The sequence below is a fragment of the Plectrocnemia conspersa genome, unplaced genomic scaffold, assembly GCF_051122295.1.
Source record: "Plectrocnemia conspersa isolate PC_06_02 unplaced genomic scaffold, ASM5112229v1 ptg000012l, whole genome shotgun sequence".
Classification (NCBI taxonomy): Eukaryota; Metazoa; Arthropoda; class Insecta; order Trichoptera; family Polycentropodidae; genus Plectrocnemia; species Plectrocnemia conspersa.
Window position 1 is genome coordinate 19,525,306 of NW_028277176.1, and position 22,285 is coordinate 19,547,590.

Here is a 22,285-nt window from a genome sequence, read left to right on the forward strand (position 1 = left end):
TACATATACATACATATGTTTATTTTGTATATTATGTACATGTACGTAACGCCGTCATTATTGTACACGTCGGTCGTTTACGTAAAATAAAAGCCTTTTATTCGTGATTGATGAACGCATTAATATGAACCGCCGTTCTCATTATTAACGCCATATATGTACACCTATGTAGTATATGTGTGTAAGTATTGTTTTATTGTGTTTTCTTCTTCTGTTATATCCCTTTTTCCGGGTGATTTTTGGGGGTATGGAAAATCTCCGATCTTCCGTTTGCGGTTGAATTTAAATTAGATTTTATTCTGTAAAAATGTGGGGCGAAGTGTGAGGAGTTTTTGTTTTATTTATGGACTGCAAAAAAATATGACTAAAAAGCATCGGGAGAAGATCATGTATATTCATTTCGGATCACTTTCGGCGCGGATCTCGGCCAGATGCTGCTTACTACATTAATATGTATGAAATGGCCGTATTTTTTTATTTTATGTTTTCGTATTGAATTTGTGAAAGCATTGCTCGGACTTGTATTTTAACTGTTGTATAATTTTTTTTAAATATTATGAAAAATATATAAAATAATACAATTTATATCATATAACTAAATATCATAAATTATACATAGTTTTACTTACTTATTTATACAACTTTTAATTGTTAAGAAATACAATAAAAAATTCTATACATACTTCATGATTTATTAAAAAATATATTTTGTCGTATTACAATATTTTATTTCAAAACTTTTCAAATATACTTCTTAATTAATTTTGCACATTTCTACTACAAAAATAAATAATTTGATTAAGTTTACCCTTTTTTTAGTTTTTATAAAACTATTTTTTTTTTGTGTCGTCGATTTTATTTTTAAGCACAAATTTTTAGCACTTGCTCTATTAAAATTTTAAAAAAACGTATTGAAGCACTCGTGTATTTATAATATATTATCATATATCATACTATATAAGATTATCTAACTAATTTTAATAATGATATTTTAAAATAGAAACAAGAAAATGGAATGCTTTTTGAGTAAAAAACAAGCTTATTATTTTTTTACTAATTGGTTTTAATTTATTTAGTTTATTTTTACAAGTAGATGTGACACTTCGCTATTGCATTGTTTTACTTATTGCATAATATGCATTATTTCATTTTTAAGGTTAGTTTGCATTATAAATTGTTGCCAATATTTTTTTTTATTTCGCCATCCGGCTTTCTGATACTCTGGCATTGAACATTTATCTATTTAATGTCAGCTTTAGTTTAAAAACAATGCAATGTAATGTTTTTAAACCATCGTGACGCATTTTGATGAACTGTTAGATCAAGTACATTTCCTGAAAGAAGACAATTATATATATATATATATATATATATATATATATATATATATATATATATATATATATATATATATATATATATATATATATATATATATATATATATATATATATATATATATATATATATATATATATATATATATATATATATATATATATATATATATATATATATATATATATATATATATATATATATATATATATATATATATATGGTTAATATTTCTAGGAGTCGGATTACTCCGCGTACTTTTTTGATTCCGTGTGGAATCATGGTCCCTACGTTTCGGCCAGATTCGCCCAGCCATCCTCAGGGGAAAATTGAGAATATGAACATCCGGTGTGCCCAGCATGTGGTTGTTCAGATCTGAACAACCACATGCTGGGCTTTGCCCACACCGGATGTTCATATTCTCAATTTTCCCTGAGGATGGCTGGGCGAATCTGGCCGAAACGTAGGGACCATGATTCCACACGGAATCAAAAAAGTACGCGGAGTAATCCGACTCCTAGAAATATTAACCAAATATTTCTCTGCGAAAACGCATTCAACCACATATATATATATATATATATATATATATATATATATATATATATATATATATATATATATATATATATATATATATATATATATATATATATATATATATATATATATATATATATATATATATATATATATATATATATATATATATATATTTCTTTTCTTTATTTTTTATTAAATCTTTCGTTGTAACCTGACAGGCGCAAGCCCAATGTGTAAAATCGGGAAAATCTGTAACAATTGAGTTAGCTAATCAGACATAATGAATACTTGCACAAATAAGTATTAACAAAGTCTGGGAATCGGTGACATATATATTATTAACTATAAATTATCATGTGCTGAACAATTTATAATTAATAGATGACACTGCAGCTAGGGCCGGTTTTTTTTTAATAATAAATAAGAATTCCAGTATCGCTGCCGAGACTGGAACCCGCGACCTCAGATTTAATAGTTTGAGATATTACGGACTACGCTATTCCGTCCTTAATGAATATATAAGCTTTAAAAATGTCTTATATGAATATAGAAGCTTTAAAAATGTAGCAAAATTAATAGTATATTATTTTAAATAAAACTTTTATTTTAATTTATTATTAAATGAAATAAAAATCAGTTCCCTACACCTATTATTATTTATTATTATATCGAATATGAAACAGTAAAAGGTAAATAGAAAATGAAACAATGTGAACCGTTCAAAGGTATTAGTAAACCTTACAAATTTTGAAGACAATATTCCCTTTAAATGGCCTAATAAAAAATCAAATATATGTTGTATTGAATATTTGAGGTACAAAAAAAATTATTAATTTTAAACACAATTTAAACTCTATTTACCGTGCATTTCTTTCGAACCAAAAAAACTTAGAGCATAGTCTAAGTTTGGCGGTAGGTTCGATGGCTTGACACGGTAGAAAATGAGAAGAAATTTCGCTCCCGAAAGCCTGAATAGTTGAACCGGGGTGGCTGCTAAGGATTTTAGAGTTTGAGGCATGTGGAGGTGGACTTTTGGGGTTCTAAATAAAAAAAAATCTAAGTAAATTTTCCAATTTCGCGTGCCCAGATTTAAGTTTTTTCTGAGATAGCACGCACTCTGGCGAGCAGATAAGGCAGTAGTGAGCAGCCCCGGAGCCATTTTCCGATCGAGGGGTGAGAATGGAGATTTATTGGGGCGCTACCGCGGCCAGAAGTGAGCGTAATTTATGGCTCAAAGGAACAGAGGAAGAGCCACACAATCGACGCCCCAACGAATCCACCAGCCGAACACCTAATAAATCGATAGAATATTCAAATTGACATTACAACTTTTGCTAACACAACGACGACAATGGATGCTTCGGACGCCGTTTCTAATTCGATCCAATAAGACACCATTCAGAGCATGCAAACATTGTTTTTTATTAAACGTTGTTTAATTTATTAGATAAGGGTAGATCATTTTAAAATCTAGACATCTGACATACATTTATTCAATTTAATTAAAAGAATATCTATAAGACTCCTTAGATTATCTCGTAATATAGTAAAAACATAATTGCATAAAACTACAATATACTACATAATTGAAAATAAATTAATTGTTATTAAATTTATTATCAATAATAATTATTGAAAATATAATAAAATTACAAATTTATTAGTAGGCGTATTATATGAATAGTGTGACATTATTAAAATTTATTTTATATGCTGTCAAGAATTGTTTGTGGTTTTATTTTGTTAAAGAAAATGTTTTTGTATTTTAAGGTTTATATATTAATTTGCATATTTTAGTCAATATTTAAACACAATCATACATAGATATATAAATATTTTCATTATTACTATTAAAGTGCAATATATCTATTTAGACAATAATCAATTCTAACAATAAACATATTTTCTTTTTTCTTCTTTCTCTCAGCAAGATAGACACTTCTAAATTAAGATCGAAAAAGTAAATGCAAAACTGCACCAAATATCATTGGGCGTGCCTTAGGACAACGTTCTTGGACCGATGTTGTATTTGTTAACACGATATATCATTTTTAAGGATTTATTTTATATTTTTGTGCATTAATGGGCCGTACTGTCTAGATGTTTAGTATGATGAATTTTTATATAACATGAAGTAAAATGTATTTTGGAGATCAACATTATATATATGTTCCGGTCCAACAGAATTTTTAAATTTTAAAAACATTAATAACAATTCGCTTACATTTAATAAACACAATTCACAAAAATATATAAGCAATAGTTTTACCATAGGTCTAAATATATTCAAGTGAATTATAATTAACCATTAATGACATCCATTTTATTGACAACTAGATCCAATTCAATGTTTTAATATATCAGTCTAGTGAGCATTAATCAAAAGCTTTTTTCTCACTTGCCCGTCCAATATAAATTGTTCACTCAGACGCGTTTCTTCGATGGTGCCGCCTCTGATTCAAAGTCGTTTCTCTTCCCAGCTCGACTGTTATACACTTAAGGCAGTGCATAAAAAGCGTATGTATTGATAAATTTTCTCTTTCTCATCGAGCCAAGTAATTGTAAGCGAAGTGGCAGATAAACGACAGCACAAAACGTTAAATGGATCAGCGAGCGACCCATCTAGTCTGCCGTTCGTCGGATATGCTATCATTCCAAAGAACAGTTTTTTTATTGTTGCTTTCGATCCTTGCTTGGCATGTGTCCAAAAGCTTATATAAATATAGTCAATATACAATCTATTCTTTATTCTAATAAAAGAGTTTTAAAAGGCTTTCGATTTCATTAAAGAACATCCTACAACCATTATCAATTAAATATCATTTGATAAATAATATTTTTTATACATAAATTAATATCATAATTAGAGTAGCTAATTTTTTATATATGAGATTTATATTTTTCGAATACTGCATTACTTCATCACACAGTTTAAAATTAATTTTAACTACAATATCACATAATTTTTAATCAGTAGTATATGTCAATGACTATTACGCGAAAAACATGGTTTAAATCATATTAAAACTGTGTTTTACAATTTATATTATGTTTGTGAGATCGGAATTAGTAACTAATGTTAAATTTAATTAAAAGTTAAATAAAAACTAAAAATATGGAATTATAAGCTACTTTAAATTATAGAGAATATCATATACATATCTATAAAAAAAATCGTTTAAATATTTATACAAATTATTTTTTTTAGTTATTGTTATAAAGTTAGTGTTAAGTGTGTCGAGTGTTCATTTTTTAAAAAATATTTTCCTAAAACTTCTAAAAGAAAATTGAAAATTTCATATTCAATTAATCTACACTTGTGTGTATAAATATTTATCCAGAAATGGATTTTTTGCATGATAAATTCGCAACGAAACGGAAATACTAGTGCGCAAGTACTTCCGTTGGTCACCTAGCCACATGTCGGCGGTAAACTCTGGCCTGGCGATGACACGAAGCCAAGCGGTCGATGTCAACGGGTAGTTATATAAACTGAAACCCGTCGGCAAGCGTGCGCTAGTAGTTTACGACCTTTGGATATGTTAAACCAAAATAAAAAATATTTTCGCGATTCACTGTGACTGATTGTAAAGTACTTTTACGACTAGGAGAATTAAAATGTTATGTATTACAAGTTCAGAGGTTAACTTACAAATTTTAACAATTTTGTGGAATATAGTCCGGATAAATAATATTTTTATTTTTATGTTTCTCTTAAAAGGGCTACAAAATTGTAGACAATAAAATATTTCAAGCCTAAAAATGTATATAAACAAATCTTAATCAAACTTTTATTTTTTTGATTTTTCACTTTGATAAAAAATCAGAAAGATGCAGTAAATATGCTAAAAGTAAATATTTTTAATTTATATTGTTTTCTTAACAATGTAACAAAATTTTATATAATTATAGAAAATGATTTTAAATGTCATTAAAAGGTGTTTTGTACCAAAAAAACACGTATAAAGGCTAAGAGAACGTGGACCCAAAATATTTATTGTTTTTAAACTTTTATTTAATATTAACTATAAATTTGTTTAAAATGATTATTAAAAAATCTAGGTACAACTAATCTGTGACGATTGATCGAAATTTTAATTATATAATAATCAGCAATTTTAATTATATAATAACAAAATTTAATAACACTAAGGTCCATATGAGATTCGATTCCAGGTCTTTTGGGTATTATACACTTACTTATACCACTGGTCTATTTTACTGATACAAGTTTAATAATTGCTGTGCATAGCTATCGAAATAATAAACTTCTCTAGGATAATGATTAAAAGCGTGGTATCATAGAAGAGAAAATATTTATGCTTACTTGTAAGACAGCAATTTGGACATCACATTCACTGACATAATAGCGGCATTAATTTTTATTATTCGTCATTATTTAAACAAAATTAGATCGCAATGAAACCAAATCCAATGATTAATATTTTAATAATATATTTATGAAATAGCAATAAATTTAAATTACAACTTGATCAAATAACTGATTATTAAAACTGAAAAACTATTCGAAATATTTTTTAAGACCCTAAAAGTATATTAATATTTAAACTACGCAGAAAATGCGTACTCTCGCTGACATCGTTTGTTTTATTTTTATTTTTCCAGCGACAATTGGATTTTTTCTGCTTCTGTGAAGACATGTCCGTGAAAAGCGGCGTCTATATTACTTCGTCGCGAAAAATATTTTCTCCAACCTTACGTGCAGAATTTTTGCTCTCTATCAAACTGGAATTTCAACAGACGACCGTATCGAAGATAAATACCGTGATTGAAGGCTTTCAAAGAGCCGATTCGTATCTGTAGAGCTTTTTGCCGCTTTAGCGCTTCGAGTTACCGGCAACGCGGCCAAAAGGGACAATGCGCCAACTTTTCGATGTTTACTTTGACCCAACCAAATTAGTTTCGCAACTGCGAAAAAAATTGGCGAAGCAAATATTTTTGAGTGATTTTTTCTCGGCAGCACGTATGCTGACGATAATAAATATTTACCTTGGCACAAAAGAGGAATGGATCTCCTTAGGTAAATATGTGTTTATCCATCAACACTTTCCCAATGGAAATTGGGCGTTAGAGTCGCGCTGCTGCTGGTGACAGCCATTTTCTCCATTTTTTCTCCCTCTCTCTCCCTCTCTCTTTCACTCGGGTTAATGGATGTAATATATTGGTCACATGTTCGTGTTCTTTCGTAACGTGCAAAAATCGTGTTTGGGGGTGATTTGTTAAATTTTACATCTGTCACTAAGCCGTGTTGCTTTAACGAATTACACGAAAATAATTTTAATGCATCGTGTAAGCAAAATTATATGCAGCATGACAATAATTTATAATACAGAATTTATCATTTTTGCTTACATTTTTAAAATCCCAGACACGTAAAAAATAAAAACTAGATAAAAACAAATTTATGTACTTTTAAAATGAGCTCAATATTTCACTTTTAATATTTTATAAAATAGAAATAACGATCTGCAAATTATATTTACAAATACGTGTTTAAGCGTCTCGTAGAATATTTATACAAGCAGATTTTCAGAACTCGTTAAAAGATAACGTTACAACCACTATATTTATACACATTTTTACTGAGGCCCTTAGGTCCTTGAATCATGGGCTTCTCATATTAATCTTATGCTATAATATTTTTTTCAATAATCGTATATAAATAATTTACATTAAAATTTAAAAAGCAATTATTATAAATGTAAAAAATAATGTTTTAAAAAAAGTAAATATGACGTTTAAAAAGTCCATAGTTCATTATTTTTTTTTTTAAATATATTTTATAGTCGATTTTAACTTGTATTAAGAAAATTGTTACAACATATTGATTGATAAAGAATAAAATTCATAAATGATAGAACATCTTGCTGTATACTGTTATTTATTAAAAAAATAACATCGTAAAAAAATATTTAATTTATTAATAAAATAAACATGAGTTATCAGGTTAATGCATACTAAATCTTTTTTTTTGTCACGTGTATTTTATTATCTCTAAACATCTTAAGTAGCAAGCGGTTTACTTCAAATGATGACCTATGTATAAGAGTAGGCTTAAAAAAATATATATAATATATATTAGGATTGAATTTAACTTGCACTTGCTTCACATTTTACTTTTGCGTTGTATTGACTCAATCAGAAATTAATTTTTTTTATATAAATGAAATATATTTTATTGATTTTAAATTAAAATCTTGAATTAATAAATATTATTTTTTAGTTTGTGTTGATCTAAACAAAAAAAACCATTACTATTGCTGTTGTGTTTAATTATAATATGCCTAGCATTAAATAAATCTTTTTTCTGTAAAATAATAATTTGTATTTCCCGAGTCGTTAGCAGGTCAAAAAATAAAATTTTCCGACACAAGTAATATTCAAATTGTTGTGTTAAATCGAGCGCGAAGACACGCTTTAGATCGGTCAATTTAACAATAAAAACGGACCTTTATATTTAACCTCTAAGCGGCTTTAACCTAAAGACGTTGTCTCCTTCGAACAATGGATACATTTTACATATCGAAGTCCATATATTTATAACAATAATGATGCACTTTGAGAGATGCACCTGAAGAGTCGCGGATGCGGTGCACAGGTCCGATTGTTCCGAACGATAGTCGTTACTTCGTTTAACGGTCGTTACTTTGACGCAAAGCGACGCCTTCGTTATAAGGAGGATTTGTTAGAATTGCTTGTTAAAGAGAAAGAGTCGAGTTTAACCGCCGACAATGGCTATAAAAGGTTAGGGGCTCGTTTAAAGCGCTATATTAACTAATATGTAAATAGAGGTATTGCAATGTAAATTGTAGTTAAATTTTGCACTATTTACCCATAGTACAATATATTACGAATACATTATAAAGGGATGTTCTAAATACCCTTTTTAAAGTCGTAAAGTCAATCTCAAATTACAGCGCTTTATATTTTATGTACTATGTACTTTACTTTTAAAATATTTCTTAAATATAAATAACTTATTAAATTTATCTCGACGTGAATGGCTTAGGTTATAAATAAATATGTACTGTCATATTGTATAATATCCCTACATATATTGTCTCGAGGATGTTTCAAATCAAAATTAATAATAACTATGATATATATTATATTATGCTAGATATATACATATATACGTACATAAGGTTGATGCGAAAGTGTTTGCCGCTTATTAATACAATTTATATTAAAAACGTTTGGTGTTTTGACATCTTTTAATAAAAAAAATACGAGCAACGATCTGATACAGTACTAAATCTACACATTCAATTATTTCGTGACAAATTATGTGGCACCCAATTTCTATGTGGCACCCAATTTCAAATATTAAAGAAATGAAAATTATTTTATTATTGGCCGATGAACATATTTTAAGTTTGTAGCTCGACCGAAAAAAAATTGAAGCTGGTCTGGAGTTATAAGATAGTTTTTTTTGTGATGATAAAATATGCTTTTTCAATATCAATAAAATAGTAGTATAATAAAACATTGAATAAGTAAATTGTATACAAAACATATACAATATTTCTTTATTGTATTAATTTATTAAGCTAATAGCTAATTGTATGACACAACAAAACAGTTTTTAATCGAACATACATATAAAATAAATAAAAGGTAAGTAATATTTAAATTAATCTAGTTCTTAATGTACGTAGATGTTTCTCTATTCTATTAGTAAATTTTGTTAATTTTTTTTGATTTTGTGGATAATCCAATGTATATATATTATTATATAAATTCATACCTCCGTACAATTTTTCATTAGTCGTATTTTTTTCTTAATTTAAATAATATTACTAATTTTATTAATATTCATCTTATATATAATTGTTCTAAGCCACTTCCGGACGCGCGCGCTTAAAAATAAAACAATATAAGCTTAATTTTTTACTTTTTAAATCGTATCGCTTTGTATGAACGGTGTATAATAATACACGTAAACAAAGGAAATATATTTAATTATAATAAATAAAAATAAAAATAGAGTTGGCACGATGCTTTTTGAGCCTCCGCTAATGTATTCTTTTGTTGTCGACCAATGAAAAATAAGCATTCAAATATAAAACAAGATGGCCGACAGTAACGTGACAACAGTTGAATAATTATTATTTATAAATAAAATTTTGCTACGCGACAGTAATTCTCATTAATTCATCATGTGCGTTGTTCGATTTGACTGATTATAAATATTCGGATTGCAAATTAACTAGGTATGTTATAACTATGAAAATGAAATATATATCTGATGTGTGTAAGGATTATAAGAATACATTAATTAAACTAGATAAACAATCATCAAACAATCTTCGTAATGAAATCTTCAAATTTTGAATTCCCGTCGACGGGCTCCGAGGTCAAAAAGTGAGTTTTTTCTTTTATAAAACATAAGCATTATCACTGCTTCCAATTTAATGCACATATAAACGTGAACATGTAATATATACTTAGTACTTATGAAGATTGAGGTTAATGTCGATCAAACCATATAAATGCTAATAAAACGTATTTTTTTATCTAATGATATTTGTGGATACTATCTTTCATGACAATCGCGTGACAATGATTGTGTCTCTAAACGTATTTTTGCTTTAATTCTCAAGACATCATCATTTTCTGATCTATGGAAATTCACAAAAGTATATTCATAAAAAATGTGACAAATTGTATATAAAAAACTATAGACTATATAATTTAGCAGGACTTGTCAGCTCCTGCTAAATTATTTGAAATAATTATTCATAGATATATCTTTAATCACTTTCAGCAAGTTTTGTTGGACCAAGAGAAAGGGTTTCGTCCCACCTCTTCCACTGTTACTAACCTTCTGTCGTTCACCAAAACGGTGACAGTTTCTCTCGATGCGGGAATTCAAGTAGACGTCGTGTATACAGATTTTGAGAAGGCCTTTGACAAAGTTTTTCATGAGTTATTATTAAAAAAATTGTCGAACCTCGGTTGCTCGGATAATTTAACTCGGTTATTCTTGAGTTACTTAATCGGTCGTAGACATTTTGCAACTAAAATTTATTTTTTCACCTACAATCACCCCTAAACAATTTTCATTAAAATCTATTTTTATAATATATTATTAATTATTATATTTATATTATGATTTAAATAATATAAATAATTATTAACCATACATTTAGTGATTTTTTATTTAGTTTGTATGTATATATTATTATTTTAATATTTTTATATCATACTTTATTTTTAATATAAGTTATTGACTTCTTAAGCAATATGTACATCCTATAGCACATTTTCAAAAATCCCCAATTTCTCTAATTAATATTATATTTATTTAACCGCAATAATTACTTGTTAATGTGCGATAAATGCACATTCATGGACGATAAATCTGTATAATTGCTTAGAATTTAATACAGATTACAAATGTATAATCTCCCCTTTCTAAATTTTACTGTACGTGTCTCTTGTTTGCCTCAGTGTAAATTTAACCTTTAATTATACCTTCACGTTTGATTAATTATTCTTGAAGGAAGTTGCAGCCAAACAAAGGGTGATAATAAAGAAAATCTCTGCGATTCGACACTCCCGAGGGGCGTGCATCTTGTGCAGGTTTAAATTAGCAATAAATCTTTAACGACTCCCACACCCCTTGGTCTTAGTTTACGATACAACCCAAAGATCGGCTAAGACCTAGACAAATAGAGTTTAGCTGATTAGTCGGAAAGATCTCAAGTTTTTAAACGTGATTCTCTAGTTGAGTCTTGATTTACGTAATGTAGGTGATTAGCATTCATAGCGCACGACAAAATAACACAACTCCAACTTTGCCAAAAGACAATATTGTACTGGTGGGGTTGTTTGCGCCAGTTGCCAGAAACCAACCAAACTTGCTCTTCTTGTAACGTCGCTTCGTTTTACGGACAACAACGCCATATTTACACCCCCTGGTTTAGCGCCGCCCTCCACCCTCGCGCGACGATGAATATTCGCTGGGATTAGGATAACGTAACGATTTTTACTTTGGTTAATTTCCGCCCGACGCCAGCCAAAACCTCGAGTGGTTTCGATTTATTACCGAATTATACGCGATAAACCTCGACTTGTTTTATCTGAGACCCTAAATGTGGTCAACGTCCCACACCCTTAAACCCTTGTATAATACCATATATATATATATAAAAACAACACTAAAGAATAATCAACAAAGTAATAAATTTCATTACCAACAAGAAGGCTGATTCGAGTGATAATATAAAAAAATCGCATTTGATCAATTTTATAAGGCGAAATTCGACTGGTCGCTTTAATCAAAATATTGTCTAAAATATATATATATATAGTCAAACTTAAATAAACTGTACACGATTTATGAGTGAATCTCAAATAGAAAATTTAAATGATAACATGGTTTATATTATAGTAACAAAACAACTAATTCCGACTTATTTAACCGGATTTCGATTTAGTTCATATTTTATTGTATCACAATATAATTATTGTATATTCAATTATTTGCTTTGAAATATCAAACTAATAAATAAATGACAATTACATTAAAATCTAGTTAATTAAAATAAAATATCTCTTTATCTTACTAATTGAACCCGTAAAATTAATAATAATGATACATGACCACAGCCTCTGGCAAAATTTAATTATTCTGTTATTCTCTAGTAAAATACATACATGACATGTTATAAAATACACCTCTAAAAACAAATCTTGCTGTATGACAGTATTTTAAGTAATAAATGATTTATTTTAAATTTATGTTTGTATGTTATTCAGACACATTCAATCGCATTAGGTTTATTAATAAATGACCTTTTTTGATATTTAAATTATTAATAAAATAACATTTTCCTATTGCTTTATTATTTAATAAGAATAGTTTTTAACAATCCTTTAAGATAAGATATCGAATAAAAAATATCATTAAAACTAAATCAACTAGGAATTCACTGTCTTCCCACTTTTTTAATTATAATTATATAAAAATATTACCTATTTACATATAGGGTATAAGAATTATTTTATAAGGGATACTTTTATAAATAATTAAATATAGTTTCAATATAATTAACGAAAAGCAAAAATATTAAAGGAATAAGATTTGATGTGGCAGTTTATTTATTCAGGTCTCGAAATGAGATGTAATATTTTTAAAAAAGATAAGCATTTTGTAAAAATTCAGTACTTATGTACCAGTATAAAGAACTTTTAACACAACCGATATACTAAAAACGTATAGTTTCCAACGACCAGCTCCGAAGCACGGGCATTTCGGGACACGACCCTCCATTTGTTAATTCTGATATTCGGGTGCGTAATCCATAAAGTCCTTGCATTACGATAAGGTTCGTCCAGGATAACGACCCCGGCGTGTAATCCTGAAAGGCCGTAAGCAAGTCGGGAGCAGTATGTAGGTCTAGGTCCTTGGCCAGACCGCACAACAAAGCCGAACAAAGTCAAACAGGCGGGCATATTTCACGAGAGTGTCGTCCCATGGTGCGACCGCCCGTAAAGAACGCTTCGGCGGGAGAGACAGAAAGGGCAAATGTGGGGCCGTGACCACCCGGAAATGAATCCCGCCCTGGCCAGGACCTGCCAGAACATAAATTATGGCTGCGGCGGCCCTGTGCAGCCCCGCCTGATTTTTGCGGTCTGAAATGTGATTTTCGGCAAGCGCAATTTCAGCGGCTCGGTGCACGTCGGACTTTTACAACAATTAACCTAACCCTACCCCGTTTTAGCATGTAGGATTTGATAAACAATATTTAATTAACCAGCACAATAGGTTAGTGCAAGGGATGGCAAAGTGAGGCACGCACGCCTTGTGCGGCTCTCGTGGCAGATCAGATATCAGAAATACTGTTCACATATTAAAATCAGGTTCAATTGGTTACAATTTTTTTCTTTAATAAATATACATACTTATAATATAAAAAAAATATAAATTTGCGTTTATTATGTACGCTGACATCACAGTCATATTATTGAGTACTTACGGTTTCAAATCAATTGCAAAAAAATTGCAGAGCAATTGGTAGATCAAAAGCACGATTTTCGTGTATCGAGATCAATAGCAACGAATCTGTTGCTTTTTTTTTACCTTTTGGTCGGGGGATTTATTTTTGTTATTAATTATTAGATATATTTCGCAACAATTAAGTGTCATTCGTAGGTGCGTCCGTAGACTCCCCGGTGTTTTCTCTTGAAGTTTCAATTCCTTAAACTCCAGAGTGGATGTTCGAGTGTAGATGCCAATAGAAATGTCTGTCAACTTATGGAAGAGGAAGTCATCAAACGAAGTGTATAAGGGAAGTAAAGAAAAGAAGTGATTCTTGGTTTCAGTATTTATATGCATGTCCCCCTTTATGCTAGATGTTTTTGTCAGCTACTTTTTCAATGGGATGACACATTACAAAAATTGGTGGGTTTCTTTGAAACAGATAAATTACGAAAGGCCGTTTAGCTAATAAGCCCGTGTTATTTACGTGTTACCTCTTCTCAAGATGACAGATATCTTAATTCTTTCTGATTTATTGGTTAAGCTGTTAAAAAGGTTTTCTACTGTTCTGTCGCATTTTAACGAAAAATGTTCATGTTCTAATACATGTAATTCAATTTTAAAGATCGGTGTAATCATGTAGACAAAAATTTGCTTAAAATATATAATAGCTGTCTAGCATAAAAATTAATAGCAACAAAAAATAGGGGTTGTCCGAAGGATGTACCAGGCCAGCGATAAATTCTATATATTTTCATTTAAAAACTGTTATTTAACAAATACAGTTGCACAAAAATTTACCATCACAGAAAACTTAGATCCTATACATGTTGGCGCTATTAACAACGCCAGAAGCGAGGGTAACCGTTTGAATTATTAAGTGATTTGTGGCCCACGGGACAGCCGCCATTTTTCCCGATTGGCGTCGGATCGGTCAAGTGCTCGATTGATTGCACTTTGCCGATAAATGTAAACATACCCATCCGAGAAAAATTGACGTCGTTCCATACGGGAAATTAAGCTCTCTTGATATCTTCTTGCGCAGATATCGTGAAAAATAATGCGATCTATATGAATTATTATTTACCGAATGCGAGACGGGAAATCGAAAAGGTCACCAAGTTGAGAAAAATCACATTATTTTCCAGGAAAACGCGTTCGCTTAGTGGAAATGACGCGTTTGAGGTTTTTTCTTTATATTATATGTATATGTGTGTGTGAAAAAATGATCCGGAGAGAATCGGATCGTTCACCTTGTCATCCTAACTTCCTTAATACATATTGAATACTGGATCACGGGCGGAGCGGAAGCTTTCGTTTTTATGTCTTATTCAATTTTCTGTATTACTATGCTATGTGCTCATATTGGGTTTCAACGGTAATCTATGTAATAAATAATAAATTTAAATCGACACCAGTATTAATATGATACTTATATTTTTTTTTCCGAAAATATAACCATGGAGATCTAAGAGCAACTTAGATATGTATTATTGTATTTTTTAAAATAGCTATATTAGCTAAATAAATTATTAAAATTAAAATAACATTGAGCTGTACGCCTAAAGTTTTATTACGTTAAGATAATAAATTTATGATCACATAAAAACACACGTATTAATTAAAAATATATATATACAATAAAATTGAATGAATGGTATTGTTTTTTTAATTATATATACATAATTATTTAATGAATTTAAATATGATTAATTTATTTTTTTGGAATTTCATAGTTAAGAATCTTTTGTTAAATTTAAATAAAAAGTAAAGAAAATTTTTTACTTACATTAACGTAAAGTTATATAAAAACTAATTTAAAATACAATACTTCACAGGTTTTCATAAATTGTATTACTTTTCAACTACAATATCATATACGCAAAAGTATTTTTTTTTAAATCGAATATGAAATTCAAACCTGCTACGATGGGTTCGTTCAAAGTAATTAAAGTTGTGATAAAGCAAAAAAATCCTGTTATAGAGAATGAAATATTAAAATACAGTTATATTAAAGATAAAAAGCTATTAAGAGCTGAATATTTTTTTCAATTTGTATAATTCTTGTTGATTTTTGAGGTCTTTTACACATATTTTGGACTCTAACACGACCATCAAATGCTGAATTTTAGTATTCTTAGTACATTTAGTGATGATATTTGAAGTCTTGTTTACCTGTTTTAGACCCTAAGATTTTTAATTCCGTATTTTAATTCCGTAAATAGTTATAAAGAACTTAATATATTTTTATTTAGTGAAATTATTGTTGATTTTTGACTTTTTACACAAGTTTAAACCCTAAAATGACTAAATAAACTTCAATATTGATGTGATAAGCCCAATAAGTGATGATATTTAAAATTCAAGACACCAGTTTTATTTTCTTAATATTTTTATACTTCTTTTTTTCTGTAGTTTTGAAGTATTTCACAAATGATTTAGACCTATAGAAATGACTATAGAAAGCTGCATATTGGTGTGCAATAAATGATGATATTCAAGGTCTTCAACACGTGTTTTGGACCAAGGCAGCAGCATATAAACTTGCGTTTGAATGCCGTTACCAAAAAATATGAGTTTTTATTAAGAAAAACAGCCTCAGCCGCAGTGGAATCTATTGCGTATAAATTATATTATATTACACATAATATTTCTTATTATTATAGATGTCACTGATACCCACACTTTCAGTCTGGTGGTTAATAATTACTTGTAGGTTTTTAGTTATATCTTATTGGCTTACCCAGTTGGTACAGATTTACCCTATTGTAACACATTGCGCCTACGCTTGTCAGGTTTTACCGAAAGATTTTTTAGAAAATTATACCTGATACATTTTTACTAAAATCTGATGCTGTCTAAACCAGTGAAGTGTAAATATGCATTTAAATAATCTATTTAATTAAATGCGAAAAATTTCTCAAATATAATTCGAGCTAAAACAACTCTACAAAGACAGCGGTTTTTTATCTCCACTTAAGAAACCACCTGATAAAGGGGTCAATAAACGGTGCTGTAAAGACACGAGCAAGCTCCCCATTATCCGGAGCATTAGCGCTGTCGGTCCGCAAGTTCAGATCTTCTCATCCACCAGGAAGTAGTTCCATCCTACCATCCTACTAGGTACGTAATTGTTTTATGGCCCTCGTGCAAAGGAGGACGCCAAGCCAGAGTAGTATAATAATGGCCGCTGAGGGAGATCTCGACGTAAGCGCGAACCTCCGACACTGACTTAATCCCTTCGCTTCTATGGAGCACGTGGGACATATGTGAGCGTAAAAAAAGATTGTTTTGTCACAATAAAATCGTTAGAGATACAATAACTCTTATCGTTCGCCGAATTGCGAAGTTTTACAGCTGCGTGTAATAATAATTACTTTTTTGTTGTTCTCTCTTTCCATACACATAGGAATATCCATCTATGTTTATTCAGGTTTCATAATTATTTAATTAAATCGCAAATATGAATTGATTAAGCAATTATATTTGATAATCTTGCTCGATATTTTATCATAAATATTACTTGGTAAATATTTACTCGCTGATTAAGCATTTGAAATGAGAATGTTGAATGAAATTGCAAATATCTTGCTGCTTATGACTCAGTGCTTTGTTTATATTGTTCTGATCTCACAGTCACAGGTTTATTTTTATATCAAAGGCAAAGTATTTATATTAATGCGTACAAATCGTCGTCACTTCGGGGCTAGTTCTTTTTTTCTCAATAGGATGTGAGGCCGAAGTCAGTAGTCGAAAAAGTCCTTAAAGTCAGATAGTGGTCCAAGTATGAGTGTAAGTGTATGTATCGTGTTATACATAGTTGTGCGGGTCCCTGTGCCACTACTACGTGCGTTCGTAGGGATAAGATGAGCACGGGTACACGTCCCGATGGCTACTAAAACTACGTGCATAGCTCTCGAAACTTCAAACATGTTTATGTATCATGTCAATAATTTGCTTATGAGCAAAGTCATTCACAACAGTATTTTCTAGATCTTTTCTTTTATTTATTAGGTAATATAACCTTTATTATTTTAGTATTTTTTTTGTTCATGAAATATTTTTCGAAACTTGTTTTTCGTAGCCATTGTCCCATGTTATTAACGGTGTCAAGATAATATTACACTTTTTATTTAAAATCACTTTCATATTTATGGAAAAAACACATTTTTTGGTTTGGGTTTTGATTTTAAATTCACACAAAAAGGGTTAAGCATATAACTTGAGTATGTAAAATTAATTTAGTGTGTAATTTTTTCCTTGTTTAATTTTATTACGTATATATTTTTCTTGTGTAAAGAGTCACGTAGTACACATATTAATTTTACTTTAATATTTATTGACGTTTAATTTCATTGTAATTGTTTATTTGTTCATTATATGTATTCTAAAATCTTATTCTGAACTAAAAAAATGTAGATAAATGATTGATTCGTAAAAATAAAATTGTTTCTAAATTATTTTGTTAATTTAAATAATTTTAAACAAAGTCCACCAATCTTAAAGACCTGATTAAATCTTTAAACTATGTTTATAAATATAAGTTATATTTTATAACACAGTTTATTAACTGAAAACGACACCAATTAATCAAAATTATTTAAAAAAATGGAAATATTAATAATAAACACAAAGTTTATAGCCTCCTTTGTTTTTTGCCCGCTACTTTCACACCTGTCTTATAAAAACAATATACCTATAAAATAATAATATTTGTTTCAATATTTCAAATTGAAAAACTAAGAAACTAGTATACTTAGCAACTAAATACTGTTTCGACGAATACATAAATGATATAGCATATTTTATATCTAGCATTGCAATTATTTATTAAAAAATATTAATTTTAAGTTTTAAATAGTATTTTCATTGAATTAAATCGAAAATCAATAATTTGATTTCTTCGAAACATATTTAAGTTCTTATATCAAAAAGTATGCATGTCATAATAACACATCCACATTATTTTTTAAGAATAACCTGTCAATTGAATTTGCTTCCCTTAAATATATTTTTAATAATCTTTATGCATTTGCCATTTTTATTTTACTATCTATCGTTAAAAAAGGTGAATAATAATAATAATTATTCATATAAATTATTTTAATATTTCTTAGCAGCATTAATATTTAACAGAAAGATTTATTATCTAATATTTTTACAAACAGAAGTAGAAGTAGCCAATATTTATTTCTTATATATTTGATTGAATATAATATTTTATCAAATATCACATTTTTTATATCATTCGTTAAGTGTCACTATTTATTAATATTTTAAAGCTACAAGTGATACATATTATAAATCTTATATAGGTTATAAATTAAAAACATTATTTTAAGTAGTATAATACTCGAAACATTTATTTATCTAAATTTACCTTGACAGTAATTAAATAAATGTTTTTTTATTACTTGCAGTTATTAAATCGCTTATGATTTACTTTATACATTTGTGTGTATTTTAATAGTTTAAGATATACATAAGGAACAGTGTTGTATTTGATAATACATATGTATGTTCTTATATGAAATAAAAAGTATATTGTCATATTTTTAATTGGCAACAATAAAATTAATTTAATAATTTCACAATTTAAATTATTAGCGTTTAGGTAATAAATGTTTAGAAAATAAAAATTTACAACATCTTTTATTTATAGCTTTGTGGGCACCTTGGAAAAATAGAAAATAATTTGCTTCTTGTAATGATACTTTTAGAGTTGAGACTATTTATTAATAATAAAAATATATTAAAATATTTTATTTGCAATATAATCGTGTATAGAATGAGTATCAAAGTCGTATTAGATTTTTCTGTGTTGCCCTGTTTATAAAATGCACTATTTCTAAATATCTATTTCATTTATAATTTTAAAAATAATGATAGAATATGAATTGCGTTAAAGTCATTAAAATAACGGTAAATAAAATAAATGAGATTACACGTGTTTAACATATACGTCTATTCAAATATATCCCTTACAATCGCTAGTGCCATTTTGAATCGAATATCTAATTGTATCGACTTGAATGGCGCAATTTGCGCAATAGTCTCGCATCGTTAAGACTTCCATTCGGTTGCTTTCCAAGGTAATGAAGCAAAGAGCATAGTTATATTATCCATCCACTGGTTTCACATATTCACAACAAGGTGTTTGACTGCATTCGATATAGCATAAGAAGCCGATGGGCCACAAAGGGACTCTTATACTGAATTGCTTCAACTTGAGCAGATTTGATAGTGAACTTATGTTCCGACGTTATTACCTACCACACGAGCTCGCTTTTCCCACCTCGTTCGTTTGGAGAAATTCCGAGAGTTGTCTCACATAAATACACAGACACCATTTCTGCTCAAGTCGTAAAATAAGTTTCTGCATCGAGAAAATATATTGTAGGAAAAAACGTAAGAATGTGTAAATCGCGGAGAAAATAGGCTTCGGTTCTAAATTTGGTGCAAAACTTTGAAGGACTTGTGTCGAAGAGTAAAAGTTAGATTTAAATGTTTAAAAGTAGCTGGTTTATGCTTATTGTTAAATAAGTTTACTTATTAAATATATTTTAAATACTTTCTTTATATTAATACTATATATTTACTTTTCAGTTTCTTTTGTATATATTAACCGACACCCCTATATAATTAAGTGTCTAATTCAACATGTCCCCACAAAGACTTTTATCGAGTTGGAAGCAAAAACTCTAGCGTTATGTACCGGAAAATTAAAACAGCATCGTGGACCTAGAACAAAGGCGATTTTTTTTGACAATTCAACGTTAAATACATTGTAAATTAACTCTCATGACTGCTGCGGTGTATAGCATTTGGTTAAACGACATTGCATCGTTTGAAACTAAATTGTATGCTTAAGAGATAAACCCTTACCACCAAATAACCGATAAAAAGAACCATATCGTTTTTTATTAATTAAAGTAAATTACGCAACAATAAAATGACCCCATTTAATGATTTTAGCGATATTTTTATTTAAAATATTAGTATTGTACATATTAAAAATAAACGCAGTGTACATCCAATTTTTCTATATTTACTACCTATAGATACATCTACAATTACTTTCAGCAACATTTGTTGGATCAACAACATGGTTTCATCACGCTCATTCCACTGTCACTAACCTTCTGGCTTTCACCAAAACAGTGAAAATATCTCATGGTGCGAAAAACAAGTAGACGTCGTATATACAGATTTTAAAAAGGCATTTGACAAGGTTGAATGAGTTATTACCAAAAAAAATCAGACTTTGGTTGCTCGGATGATCTAACTCGGTTATTCTTGAGTTATTTGAGCGATCGCTATCGGATGATTTAACTCGGTTATTCTTGAGATATTTGATCGACAGTTTGTAACATAGTACGGCCGATTGTCAAAATAATATTTCACCCATTCGGGGGTTCCTCAAAGGTCCAGCTTAGGCTCTCTTATTGATGACATAAATACGGCAGTTACAGTATTTTTATGCAGATAATTTAAAATTGCTTAAATGCATTTCATCTGTTGGGGATTAAGATGGAGTTACGTCAACCGTCTACCCTTTCAGAATGTGCCATACTGTGGCATAATCTCGATCACATTCGCCTTCAGATTATTCCTACGATCTTATTAGAAATATTTTGTTTGAAAAAACTTTTACCAAAGATTTTGGAATCCTTTTTTGAGTAAGTGAAGGTTTTTTTTAAACATATACGATCTCTGCGATAATTTTTCAAATTTAAATTAAATTTTTTTTTTGTGTGTCGGTTTTAATAATATGGTGTATTGTTCATTTTTTTACCATCGTGACGTATTGTGGTAACCTGTTAGGTTACGACGGTCTAAAATTATTTTTTAATTATTATTTAAATTAAAAAATTCAATCTAACCGTAATATTATTTAACTGCCAAAATTTTTCCATTCGGGTTTGACGTGAAAAAATAATGTTGTTGTTTTTTACAAATTAACAGCCTTCCTCGAAAAGCAATTTAAAGTGGTATAGAGAAATATTAGCATGCAATTGAAAACGTCGTTATCTTGTTTGGCAAATGGTCGCTACATATATTTTTGAGTTAATAATGAACAGATTAGTATTTAAAATCAAGAATCCCAAAAATGTAAATCCGACAGAATTACTCATTATATTGATACATTTTATGTTAACTTTCTTTCGTTTTTTTCCCAGACTGTTTCAGATCTTTTTCTAACATAGATTTTATATAGGCATGTCATAGCAACTGTGATGGTTTACAGAGTATATTTTTTAACTGGCAATAATGAAATAATACATAAAAATCCAGATCCTTTTCTAGACCATTTAACTCTAATATTGTTATGGCTATTTAGTACATTTTATTTAATCACTAGATTTAGTCTTAATGGATGGCCGGTCAACTACACAC

The 22,285-nt window shown here is 29.1% G+C and overlaps 1 protein-coding gene across 1 annotated transcript in view; it reads left to right on the forward strand.

Moving 5' to 3' along the window:
• The window catches only part of LOC148228504 (uncharacterized), a 140,354-nt gene that overhangs the window by 72,962 nt on the left and 45,107 nt on the right, over positions 1-22,285 (forward strand). The gene's annotated exons all lie outside the window — the stretch shown is intronic.